Consider the following 14,378-nt stretch of genomic DNA (forward strand, 5'->3'; position numbering starts at 1 on the left):
AGCAGGACCAAGTTTCAATCCTTCACAAACATGCTTTTCTTGATAGTTTCGAGATTAGTTTCATAGTTGTTTTTTTTAGGACTTGAGAGGAAAAGACGAACACACAAGAACTTGTATTCATTCTGCGTGAAAAAAAAATCAGGTCACGTTGAACATTCGTGCATCAACGAGTTAATTACTGTCAGGTTTCCTGGTATTTTGACTTTATCAACGAGTTTAGTTTGACGGATTTATGAAACCTTTCTTACGTAATTTTACAAGAAAGAAAACAAAGATAATTATTAAAATGGTTTTTAGTTACTAGTTCATTAACACTTAAGATAGGTGGGCCGTATTTAGTTATCATGTTCTTATTTTATTTACTTTAAGTATCCCAACAGTGTACTAAGTTCAGGTAAAATCAAGCTATTTTATGCTATTCGTAAATAATGTTCATGTTTCTGCGTTGAATATTCTACAAACATAAAATGTTATTTTAAAGTCTCTTGCACATAAAGATGAGAAGTGTAAATTCCACTCATAGAAATACATTAGAAAGATTGTACATGTCATTTAAATATGAAAAGAGTTACCATATCTTTTATGCTTGAAGTAATTATAGTAAGTAATGGTTTGAATTTCGCGCAAAGTTCCACGAGGACTCGCTGTGCTTGCCATCCCTAACTTAGCATTGTAAGACTAGAAAGAATGCAGCTAGTAATCACTACCCACCGTCAACTTTTGGGTTACTCTTTTACCAACGAAAAGTGGGATTCACAGTCATATTATAACGCCCCAGCGGCTAAAAGGGGCGATCATGTTTAATGCGAAAAGAATTCGAACTCGCAACCCTTGAATAACGAATCGAGTGCCTTAACCACCTGGCCATGCCGGGCCGATAAAAGAAATTAAGTACTAGAAAATTTATTTTCAACTTATAGACAAAATTCGAATCAAGAAAACGTGACATGACAAGCATAGAACTCTTAACTTTCTGAAACAAGGTAGTATTCATATAGATCTATGTATTACTTGATATGAATCCGTTTACGTTTATATTTAGAAAGTAACACAACAGAAATGAATACAATCCAAAGCTTTCTCAGTCATCAATTATATGAAACTACGTGAACAAAATCCGTGTAGTGTTTTTTTCTATTATAGCAAAGCCATCTCAGGCTGTCTGCTGTGTCCACCGAGGGGAACCGAATCCCTGCTTTTTAGCGTTGTAAATGCGTAGACTTACCGTGGGGGACGAACGAAAACAGAGATTATTTTGTTTAAATAAATAGAATTTAAAAAAATGAAATAAATTAAACAAAAGTTGGGTATTTCACAAATACGTTCCAATCTCTTTGTAAAAGTGGTTATTTGTCTATTTTTTCCTTAAATAAATATTATTGTCTTCTGGCCTTGGTTACAAGTACGAGGGCTGTTCAAAAAATACGCGGACTGACATCATAAAACAAAATGTACTTTATTTAGAAGTTACAGGTCTGGGACCCCTTCAAAGTACTCTCCTCCCCAACGCACACACTTATCCCAACGGTGTTTCCACTTGTTGAAACAGTCCTGGTACGCTTCTTTAGTAATGTCCTCCAGCTCCTTCGTCGCATTTGCCTTAATCTCGGGAATCGTCTCAAATCTTCTTCCTTTCAAGGGTCTTTTGAGTTTGGGGAACAAGAAAATATCTCAAGAAGCAAGGTCAGGTGAGTATGGGGGGTGGGGAAGAACAGTGATCGAGTGTTTGGCCAAAAACTCACGAGTTCTGAGGCACAAATTTCGCAGCAACGCGGTGCATCTTCAATTTTTCGGTCAAAATCTCGTAACAAGATCCAACTGATATCCCAAACTCTTCAGCAAGCTCCCTGACAGTCAGACGTCGATTTGCCCGCACCAGGATGTTGATTTTGTCGACGTGTGAGTCGTCAGTTGACGTGGATGGACGTCCAGGACGCTCATCATCTTCAATGGACTGTCGACCATCCTTAAAACGTTCATGCCACTTGAAACATGCCGTACGCTTCATAGCAACATCACCGTAAGCCGTGTTAAGCATAGCAAAAGTTTTAGTCGCAGAGTTTCCAAGTTTAACACAAAATTTCACAGCGAGTCGTTGCTCCTTCAGGTCATTCATTCTGAAATCCGCCAAACGAAAAAATCGCACTTCACTTAAAACCGCGTAGCTAATACACAAATGAAGAAATCTGCAATCCTTATAGATTTTACTCAATGAACAAAAAGATATTTTGTATATGTGATCAGTTCGACATTACTAAATGTCAAAGCAAAACTTCAACACAATATTTTGTTTCATTTTGAACACTTCTATAGGAATAGATGTATTATTGATTTATTTTCTGATGAATGCTATGAAATGTAATAATAATAAGAAAGATTGGAGTAGCCTTCTCGTCTTCTGAAGAAACAAAGTGAGATGCAGTTAAGAATTAAGATAAAATTGGATGATAAATGTATTATGTGTGCCTTCACATCTCTTTAAAAGCTAAAGAAATAATGGAAATAACGTAACATCTATAAGGTGACTTAAGAAGTAACATTTGAAACGTTTACAGAAAGTAATGAACGTTATTAGTTTTACGTTACATAATAGGTTAATACTGTATTATAACTTTAAGACTTGATGAAAATAAACAATAACAACCTAGAAAAATAATATATGACCGAATAGTCTGAGTTGACATACAGTGTACCCACGGTCCTAGAATGTGGAGCACACCCTTTTCGTGACGAGCAGCTGTGAATCACGAACTTTCGGATTTCAAGACCGAACACCATAGCAATTACGCAACCCTCGACCCTATTAAACTAACCTCGGCTCCTCAATATAAGAAACCATCTGAGTGCAAGAAACAAACAAACAAAAAAAATTTACTAAACAGGTCCTACGCTACAAATTTCATGATAGGATCACGAACGAAAATTCGGTTACTGTGTTGTTCTGTTATAAGCTCAATTTTATTTATCGCTTACCATGTAATGATTAAATATCAGTAAAAATTCGTCCTATAAAGTGTGTATGACAGGGTGGCTCAGCGCTAAATTTGTGTTCTATTCCTACTTATAAATATAGTGCACACGGGAATTTGTACAGATTTTCCCTGAAAGAAATAAGCATAATGTATCTGACGTGTTTTTAACTTTCTAACAAGTATCAAAAACTATATTATAGATATGAAAACGAAGTTACTACGTAAGTTAACATGTAGAAAGAAGTCAGAGCTGTTCATTAGACGGTGATAACAATGTTATTGTTGTCTATTCAACCATTGTATTAAACGACGAAATTAAGTTATTACAGGACCGTCTGTTCAACCATTGCATTAAACAACATTTATTATGCAAAAACCTGTTCAATCGGTGCGTTAAAAGACGATATTTATTACTGAGAGTGAATTCAACCAGTGAATTAAATTATGATACTTGTGTTATTCTAGAGAGACGCTTTCAAATCCCACTTAAGAGATTATTTAATATCGCTATAATAATTAATTAAATCCATAGAGTTCTTAATTATATGTACCTAAAGAAAGTGAAATACAAACATATATTAAAACAATCTTCAAAAGTCATTTCCATGAGTTACTTCTAAATTTGTTAGTTACCTTTGTTAATGTGTCTGTAGTCACACTGATATGTTAGTTTCAAACGGAAGTCTTTATTCACGATTTTCCGAGCATTAAAGTGTGTCAAATTAGATTTCACTTTGAGGTTCCACTCATTCCTTTTATAGATAATGTGAAATGTCACCAATCAAAGCTGAGAGAAAAGCAATGTGGCTAAAGATAATATTTCTTATGAAATTAATTCACACTGTTCATAAGGTTATTATGTTACGAAACCATTTCTCGCTTTCCGAAGAACTGGAAGCAGAGTGGAACCAACTTGAAAGCAATGATAAAATTCTCCGTATAACCTCTTTATCTTACTTTCAAAGCTACTAGCTCCAGATTTATGCTTTTACTAATAAATAACTCCACGCTGTACGACTTCAAAACTCGTATAATTGGTATCAGTTAGTCAAGACTGTTTTTTCTAATTAACTCAGTTTGGTACCAAATACTTATTGCGTGTGATACCCCTTGCACTTGCACTTGGTTTGCACACAAACATATCACGTACTGTCAACGTTTTATATTCTTTGTCTTCATATATAACACCCTGACCATTTGTTATGTCCAATTACCGAAACAGCATCCAAATCTATGACCTATTAAATCACATTATTATAGACTATTTCATAGAACAAAATGTCCCTTTCTTTTTTCTCTAGCTGAGAAGCAGTAAGTTTATTGAATTGTAACGCCAAAATCAGATGCTCGATTCCCAGTGATGAACACGACATGTAGCGCAATGTGGCTTTGCTCTGAAAGAAATCATATGCATTCATTTTGTAATTTGCATAAAATAAGGGGCTTTCTAATGACATGAACGACTTGAGCCATTGTTTGTTGGGTTTGCGGTATTTGACAACTGTACATTGTTCTACTTTCAAATATTTCTTTCTTTGCATGGTTAACAACAGGTTTACCTATATATATATATTTCTTCATGTGTGTGTGTGTGTGTGTGTTTTCTTATAGCAAAGCCACATCGAGTTATCTGCAGAGTCCACCAAGGGGAATCGAACCTCTGATTTTAGCAAGTAAATCCGTATACTTACCGCTGTATCAGCGGGGGACATATTTCTTCATTAGAAATAATATAACGAATTATTATTTGCTTGAAATATTAGCACTTATATGGTTTGTTTTGTTTTTATAGGATTTCAGAGATAGTTGTAGTTATGTCTAAGTTCAAACTTTATAGTTAATTACTAAGAGATTTGAATTAACCGGTTGCTAAGTGAATAGGCTCAGAGATAAATATTAAAAAACTAACCTAATAATGCACTAGAAGTTTAAATGAAGATTCAACTTGAATGCAAATAATTCTAGTCGCTTGCGAGTTTCACTTTGCGACTTCGGATGTCCAAAAGTAAAATAACATAAGTTAACTTGCAGCAGTATGTACAAGAGATTTTAAAATTCAATGAAACGGGTATCCGTTCATGATTATCATACCATATGCGGGATACGTCGGGTACGATAGCCTTCCCTAAATGACATCATTATTTCTATAAAACATATTTAAAAAGCAGTAAAATGTAGCCTCAGATGTCATCAAAGTTCGTTCACCCGGAACATCTTCTCCAATATGACATAACCATTCATTTTCTTTTCCTTTTAAAAGTGTAGGCTCGGCATGTCCAGGCGGTTAGGGCTCTTGACCTACAAACTAAAGGTCACGGGCTCAAATCCTCTTCCCTCCGAGCATACTTGATCTTTCAGCCGTGGGGGCGTTATAATGTTACGATGAGTCCCACTATTCGTTGGTAAAAGAGTAGCCCAAGAGTTGGCGGTGGGTGGTGATGTTTGTTTTGAATTAAAACACAAAGCTACACAATGGGCTATCTGTGCTCTGCCCACCAAGGGTATCGAAACCCGGCTTTTAGCATTGTAAGTCAGCAGACATGCCGCTGTGCCACTGTATGATGACTAGCTACCTTCCCTATAGTCTTTCACTGCTAAATTACGGACGGCTGTTGGAGAATATCCCTCGTGTAGCTTTGCATGAAGTTTGAAACAAACTAAAACAAAACTGTAACCACTCTTTATAGATTGTTTTTCCTATTGCTATCTGTAGAAACTTAATCTGTCTATCAAGGTTAAAATAAAAACGTATTAAATGGATAATGAAAAAACTAGTGCTTATATAATCCCCACTTTGTGGTAAATTCGAGATAACTAATCTACTTATTAAATGTCATTCTAATTATTTGTTTTCAAAACAAAATGTTTTCATGTCGTACTGAAAAAATAGAGAAAGAAAGAATGTAGTATTTATTGACAGATAAGTAGCAATAGAAATTCAAAAAGTGTGTAGTTACTCGTTATGTTTTGCTTTTTGTAACACAACAAAATATATATAGTAAATTATTATTCGTTTGTTTCTTTTTGTAACACAACAAAATATATATAGTAAATTATTATTCGTTTGTTTCTTTTTGTAACACAACAAAATATATATAGTAAATTCTTATTCGTTTGTTTCTTTTTGTAACACAACAAAATATATATAGTAAATTCTTATTCGTTTGTTTCTTTTTGTAACACAACAAAATATATATAGTAAATTATTATTCGTTTGTTTCTTTTTGTAACACAACAAAATATATATAGTAAATTATTATTCGTTTGTTTCTTTTGTAACACAACAAAATATATATAGTAAATTATTATTCGTTTGTTTCTTTTTGTAACACAACAAAATATATACAGTAAATTATTATTCGTTTGTTTCTTTTTGTAACACAACAAAATATATATAGTAAATTATTATTCGTTTGTTGCTTTTTGTAACACAACAAAATATATATAGTAAATTATTATTCGTTTGTTTCTTTTTGAATTTCGCGCAATGCTACACAATAACTATTTGCGCTAGCCGTCCCTAATTTAGCAGTGTAAGACTAGAGGGAAGGCAGCTAGTCATCACCACCCACTGTCAACTCTTGGAATACTCTTTTACCAAAGAATAGTGGGATTGACCGTCACATTATAACGCCCTCACGGCTGAAATGGCAAGCATGTTTGATGTGACAGGGATTCGAATCCGCGACCCTCAGATTACGAGTCATACGCCTTAACCCACGTGGTCATGCAGGGCCTGTAGTAAATGAAGAAGGATTTATATGAAAACTGGTAGTAGGCTTGATAGTGATATAGACCATGAAATGCAATCCACATAAACACTATATACCTAAAAATATACTTTTTCGCAATGTTTTTCATGTTCTCCATTAACGGGGTATACATGATATGTTCAAGGTAGTAATTCTGTCAACGTGTTTATTTTAGGAGTCGAAATCTAAAAGGTGTTTCATATATAATATAGCTTTAGGTGACAGTTTTTCGGGGAACATCGTACAACTTCGAAGCATCTTGAGCCACGTGGAGTAACAGAAGACAAAATACGGATTAGAATTTATGTATTCACTTCGTTTTCCGTTTTTCTGGGTGGCATCGTTAGAAATGTTTGCAAATGTAGATTACTTCACTACTTAAGTACAGGTTAAATGTAGTTATTTCTGTCCAGTATAAAGGATCTTTAAGTTTCGTCAGGAAGCTGTTGTTCATTTGAAGCCGTTTTGGTTTTTTTCATGATTTTCCTTGAGTTTCATTATACAGTTTCTTTTTGTGCAAAGGTATTTGCTGTATATCAATACGGGGATACTGAAAACAAAACAAAATATAAAACATACTTTGCGAGGCATCGTAAGATTTGAAGTTTAGAATGCACAAAGCTAATGATTTCCAAAATTACATTTGCTGATACTGACAAAAATTTGAAACCATATTTCTAATATGAGTACGTCAAGTAAGCTTTTTTATCTGAAGTGACTGGTAGCAGCGAAATTCAGTTTGGTAAGCTCAAGTTTATTAAGTGTTGGACAGCTATAATTTAATGATGTCTGTCACGTTTGGATAATATATATCAATATATATCATTATTTTGGGGAAATCAAATGAAATCTTCTAGCGGAAGCCCAAGAATTCAGTGCTTATAAACTATTCTATAGCCTCCTAATGGTACCAATTTCTGCAACAAAGATTCAAGACAGTGTTTGGAGCTCTGAGGAACTTCGTGAAAAGGCTGATCAATAGTAGATTGAGCGTCTTCGATCCGAAAACAAAACATTTACGTTTCAACCATCTTATCCTTCTAATTACCATCTATAATATTTATTGACGTCTTATGTTTATCATAGAACCTTTTGTTTCAAATTCATTATAAACGCGAGTTTAATATCCACAATTCAGCCAATGTATATTGTTCATGTTAAAATACATTATCGTTGGCAGTGTTTAAAATTAAATAAAGGACTACAGTTCACTACCAATATAAACATTTCTTGGTTGAAATATGACATATCTTATATAAAAAAATGGTTGTACAAATGATCCTAAAATGATATTTTATTACAATTGACAAATAAAAAAGCAAGATATTGAGTATTCGACGCCATTTATTGCAACAAGAAATAGGGATCGATAAGAAACTGTATTTTTGCTTAAATATACACACATGTTTTATTTACGATCTATGCACATAAATAGCTATAGCTTACATTCATTTATAATAACGTAATGATAAGTGACCTGAAATGGATTTAATTAACAATATATCGATTCGAGAAATTAGCTCTTCCTCAGGTTCACAGTTTTCTGTAAATTTTGCCATATTTTGTACCTGTAGTATTTTCTGCAAAACTACACATGCGCTATCTGCCCATAGATGTTCCTAACTTTGAAGTCTCCCGCTAGTTTAGTGGTAAGACTTAAACATTAAAACGCTTAAATCCTGGTTTATATACTTGTGGTAGGCAACGCACAGATAGCCCATTGTGTAGTTATGTGTCTAACAACAACAATAAACAAGTACTAAAATTTATTGTAGACCCACTAGAGGGCCCATGAACATATTGTGTATGCAAAATAACAAATTATTTTGTAAATTTATTCATAATATTGCGCTTAATATTATAAAATGAAGGTTAAAGTTCTAAGAATGTTTGATATGAATTATGCAAATTAACATATATTTTTCTTCCTTAAACATTTTTCTTGTAATATTAGAAGTTTAATAACATTGTACAATCGTCTACAATAAAGAATTGTAAGTTTACTAGTGTTAACTTCATATTTATTGTAGCCTATGTCCTCCTTCACATGCCCCCCGCTGGTATAGCGGTAAGCCTGCGGATTTACAATACTAAAATCAGGAGTTCGATTCCTCTCGGTGAGCTCAGCAGATAGCACGATGTAACTTTGCTATAAGAAAAAACACACCCCTAACACATAGATGAGGTTAACTGACATCAAACAATAAAATCATGAATATTTTCTTTACATCAATAGTTGGTAATGTTAATCATAAGATTTTCATATCTATACAAGTTCAAAGATATTTTTATATTATTTTAAGAGCTGTATTTTTAGAGAATAACCACTACATTAGAATGGTGCTTTTATTTCTCTCTGAAGAACGTTGCAGTTTCTGAAACAAAGCATAAGAGAAGATGCATTTCACACCTGCTGTCTGACGTTACAGGACATTAAGTAAAACTTGCACTGTGTAAGTTTGTTTTTTAATTTTGCGCAAAGCTACACGAGGTCTATCTGCTCTCGCCGTCTCTAATTTAGCAGCGTAAGACGAGAGGAAGGCAGCTAGTCATCACCACCCACCGCCAACTCTTGGGCTACTCTTTTACCAACGAATAGTGGGATTAACCGTAACATTATAACGCCCCCAAGGTTGGGAGGGCGAGAATGTTTGGTGTGACGGGGATGCGAACCCGCGACTCTAGGATTACGAGTCGAGCGCATGCTGGGCCGTTGTGTAAGTAAAATATTATATATAATAAACAGAATGTGATTGCCAGAAACTCAGAGACAACAGAAAAGTGAGTGTTTTTTCTATACACTTGCTTCAAAGAGATATATTTATAATTATGAGCGAATAAACGTGTAGAGATAAAACTACAACTAAGTTAATCTAAAGATCTAATACTAAACACTTCTATGAAGATAGGATTGTGACAGTTTCACGCATGTTTTTATTTGTATGTATCTACCGTTTAAAAAGTAAATGTGTTATAGTTTTTCCGATTTTTATTACTTAATCAAATTTAATACTAATGCACTTGTTATCTAGGATTCTCACATCCACTTTGATGAAATTCCTTGGTAGTTATATGATGAATTTTTACTGGAAATTATTAAATGTTATTTTGCAGACATGTTTCAATAGTTGAAGAATGCATTTCTGGGAACACAAAAACGAAAAAATAACAACAAGTTTTGACAAAGTAACTCCGTCTCAAAATTTTTATATAATTTCCACACGTTTAGTCAGACTTATCACTTTGTCACAAAGAAATTATCTTTAGCTTAAATATAAAATGACATACAGTTGTTATCATAATCAGCTTGCCACTACGACAGAAACAACTTCATATCAGTATGTAGATACAATAGTGATATGTTACATAAACAACGAGTAATAATAAACCCTTTATCAACAATATGAAATACAATACCTCATCCAAATTGACACTTAAAATACAACAATTTGATTATTTGTAGCGCACTGTATTATTATTCATCAAGAAGCAATGGAGTTACCGACAACGAAACCTGACATATATATTGTCAAACTACACGTTATGGTAAATACATCATTTAGTTTTCAACTCGATTAATCTTCCCAGCTATTTAGATGTACAGTCTTTGATCTGGGTTGCGTCGCAATGCTAGCTTCACTGATTTATTTCGGTTAATCACCCACCTCGCTGTATCTACGATTCCATTAACTAGTTGTATAATTTTCTGTGCGAGTTAGGTCTTCGTGGACTTTGGATTATATATTATCAATTTTGTTTGTTTTGAGTTTCGCGCAAAGCTACTCGAGGGCTATCTGCGCTAGCCGTCTCTAATTTAGCAGTGTAAGACTAGAGGAAAGGCAGCTAGCCATCACCACCCACCGCCAACTCTTGGGCTACTCTTTTACCAACGAATAGAGGGATTGACCGTCACATTATAATGCCCTCACGGCTGAAAAGGTGAGCATGTTTGGTGCGACCGGGATTCGAACCCGCGACCCTCAGATTACGAGTCGAAAGCCTTAACACATTTGGCCATGCCGGGCCCATATATTATCAATATATTTATAATTCTATTAACTATTCATTATACATAAGCACTATTATTATGACTATATCGGTTAATAATATACTTCATTATTATTAGTTACCTTTTTAATAACATACGCTTTCCTCTAAAATTTAATTAGATAACTATATAAGTTAACTAATTTATGCCCCGTTTGTTGGCATAACAGTTTTCATTTATGCAATAATGAAGATTTTGTTTGCATAAAACGCTTTATATATTTAGAGAAATAATAATATCAGTGGAATACACACAGCTCAAAACGTACATAATTACTTTAAGAAGATAAGTGAGGTTATAACAAGTAAAGTTAATGCATTGTGATTAGGAGTGAAAGAAATTGTCAATGTTGTAACATTATCTGCAGTTTCAGGGTTTGTTTTTATTTACAGATAATCAAATCATTAAGTTATCATTGCAACGCGAAATCATCGATAATTGATTGATAAATATTGTGTTGACAGCAAAATAAAACAAGAATATGGAAAAGAGCAACGTTTTATTATTTCGTAATCACGACAATATTACCTGATTGTAATATGCTGAATTTTCGTAAAATACAACTTGTATATTTATATTAGCAAATTAAGCTGAACAGTACTACTCTTCTGAGAAAGCATGTGATACCTTATATCACGGTCACCCCCAAAGAGAAGTAACCTCAAGGTATCAATTAAGCTCCTTGAGGAAACGGAGTACCGCCGACCTTTACACAATGTGAAAAACGACACGTAACACCATGGGAATATAACGCAGAACAACAAGTAACTGGGACGAAAGAAACTTAGCCATATTTTCTGACTAATGTCCTATTTTGAAATTTATATACACGTGTAAGCATAAAAATTTAGAAAATATATAGATGTACTTTAAGAGTTTACGGTGATATAAAACACATGTTTGCTTGCATATTACATGTCTATTACCTTCACATTTTTGACTAAGATTGCCAGCAAGGTGTAGAACCCGGTCTACAAATTTTCTTCATAGCTAGAGAGCTTGCATCACATGCTTCTAGTAAAGGTGCTGTTTTTGTCCTGAACACCAGCAAAACTATTCATTTTAACTGCTGAATAAGGATAAGTTTTCACTTTGTTTAATTTGCGATTGTTTTATTTCATCATAGTCAATTAAATATAGAGAAATTTGTTTAATTCCTTAATGCACTTCCTGTTTAAACCCTCTTCTTATTAGCTGGTTCTTCCGGAACCTGACAAGGAAAATCATATTCTTAGGAACTGTCTGTGCTGACTGTCCTTGATTTTGAAGATACAGACAGGACTAACAGCCAGGTCTTGGACTACTCTTTTCGAACAATGGGATTGGCCGAAATACTAAAGCTCTCCCACGACTGAAAAGGCAAGCATCTTTAATTATGAGATTCGAACCTACAATCGCAGGTTAAGAGTTGAGTGTTCTAACCACCAGCCCACGCCAGACCTTACTTGAAAGTATCACAGACGCGATGAGTTTGGATCTAGCTTCACTACACTCCAAAACAAGATCAATGAAGTTCAGATGTGTTTAGTTATCATACCTCTAAAATTAAGATTTAGATTTTCTATAGACACCGTATTTTTGAGGTCAAGTATCACAAAATATTTTAAACGAAAAAATACTTTTTAATAACCTATTATGGTATAAGTTTATTTATTCGTGTTAGAGAAAAGTTAAAATAATCTAGCTGTTGTGTCTATCGCGAAAAACTGAGCCCTGAATTTTAGCGTTTTGATGTCCGTGAACTCATCGTTGACCATCTAAATGAACTTATGAAGAACTATTTGTTGTCGAGTATGAGGTATTCCTCCACCACTGAGGGTGGTTTGTTTATTTAGTATTTGAATTTCGCGCAAAGCTAAACGAGGACTATCTGCGCTAGCCATATCTAATTTAGTAGTGTAAGACTAGAGGGAAGGCGTGTGTGTTTCTTATATCAAAGCTATATCATGAGGGAAGGCAGCTAGTGATCATCGCTCACCACCAACTCTTGGGCTACTCTTTTACCAACTAATACCGAGATTAGCAGTCATATTATAATGCTCTTACGGCTGAAAGGGCGAGCAGGTTTGGTATGACGGGGATTCGAGCCCGTAACCTTCAGATTACGAGGCGAGCGCCCTAACTACCTGGCTATGTCAGGCCAACTGAGGATGGACAGAAAATATGTTTTCATTTCTCTCTGTGTGTATGTGTCAGCAAAATTTCTCAAAAACAGCTAAATGGGTTTGGATTAAAATTGGTATGCACTTGGAATATGATCCATTTTAGAAGGGATTAGAAGGGTAAAGGTTAACAGCAAGATTACAAAAACTATATTAACATGAGGACCGATTTTTCACAATAGTTTTATTCTATAACTCGGTCAAAATTTATCATATTTTAATGAAATTGGTGGGTATATACATAGAATATGATTCCTCATTGTCGTGCCACAAATTGTTCGTGTCCGTTGAAAATAACGAGCATACGGACTCATTTTTGTATTTTTAAAAGTTCCATATGATCAAGGTTATGTAGGGTAGGAATGCCCTCTACTGAATACCTTTCCAGTTACAAAATATTTTGTCAACATCCAACGTCACGTCACCATTTGAGAGAGCGTGGCGTTGTGTATTATAAATGGCAGTGTCTTGAACACAATTCATAAAACATTAACGGTAGTAAGTTAACTACTATTTTGTTATTACAACTGTAGGTAATTGTTGTCTTGTATGCAAATTATAGAATTCCTACCTTTTTTATTCTTATTGGTTGCATGCATTTCTCGTGAGTTTAAATATCTCTCACTGATTCCCTGAACCAACAAAGTAATTAATTAAAGCCAGTATGGAGATCTGAATAATTAACTAGCGTTAATTAATTTTTATATGTGTTATTGTTATTTAAACTGTTGTAGAGTCTTGAATTTTTGTTAGAGCAAATAAAATATAGTTAAGTTAATGTGATCCCAGCTGTCGCTTCGTGGAATACGTGAATATCTATGAAGGTGTCACGTCTCGTTTCGAAGGGTAATGAGACTGATTTCAATCAAATTGTGACACAAAATACGGGGCTGCAAAAGTGCTACTTTAAGATAAAATGGTGCTAACTAATATCACATTTCACGTATTTGCCATCATTTGTACAATAGACGTTTAGATCATGGTGTCAGATACACGCTTTACATTGTATACGGTCTATCAGGTGATCATCAAAACAAGTTTAACTTTTACCTCTAAGGTCCCCAACTTAAACTTTTGAAAAATAAAATTGAACCAACAACAATTAATGTTTCTTTAACAAACGTTTTGTACTGCACCATAAACCGTTTTACAAAACCGATTATTCCTACTCTTTCTGATGTACCAGATAGCTGTTTTTTTCTTTCTGTATTTTCCATGATACACTAAATGAATAAATACATGATGTTCATAAATTATTTGACCCATTTAAGAATTAATACTTCCAAAAATATTACAAATAGAACACTCCGGTTTATTTAATTTGACAAACGGCTCATAAAGCTTTTTTTTTCCTTCCCACTCCATTTATTAGCATTGCTAACAAAGAGAAAAACGGAAATTGCAACGTCCCAGTAAAGGGCACAGTTGTGTTTTGGTTTTTTGA

The sequence above is a fragment of the Tachypleus tridentatus genome, chromosome 7 (genome assembly GCF_004210375.1).
Source record: "Tachypleus tridentatus isolate NWPU-2018 chromosome 7, ASM421037v1, whole genome shotgun sequence".
Classification (NCBI taxonomy): domain Eukaryota; kingdom Metazoa; phylum Arthropoda; class Merostomata; order Xiphosura; family Limulidae; genus Tachypleus; species Tachypleus tridentatus.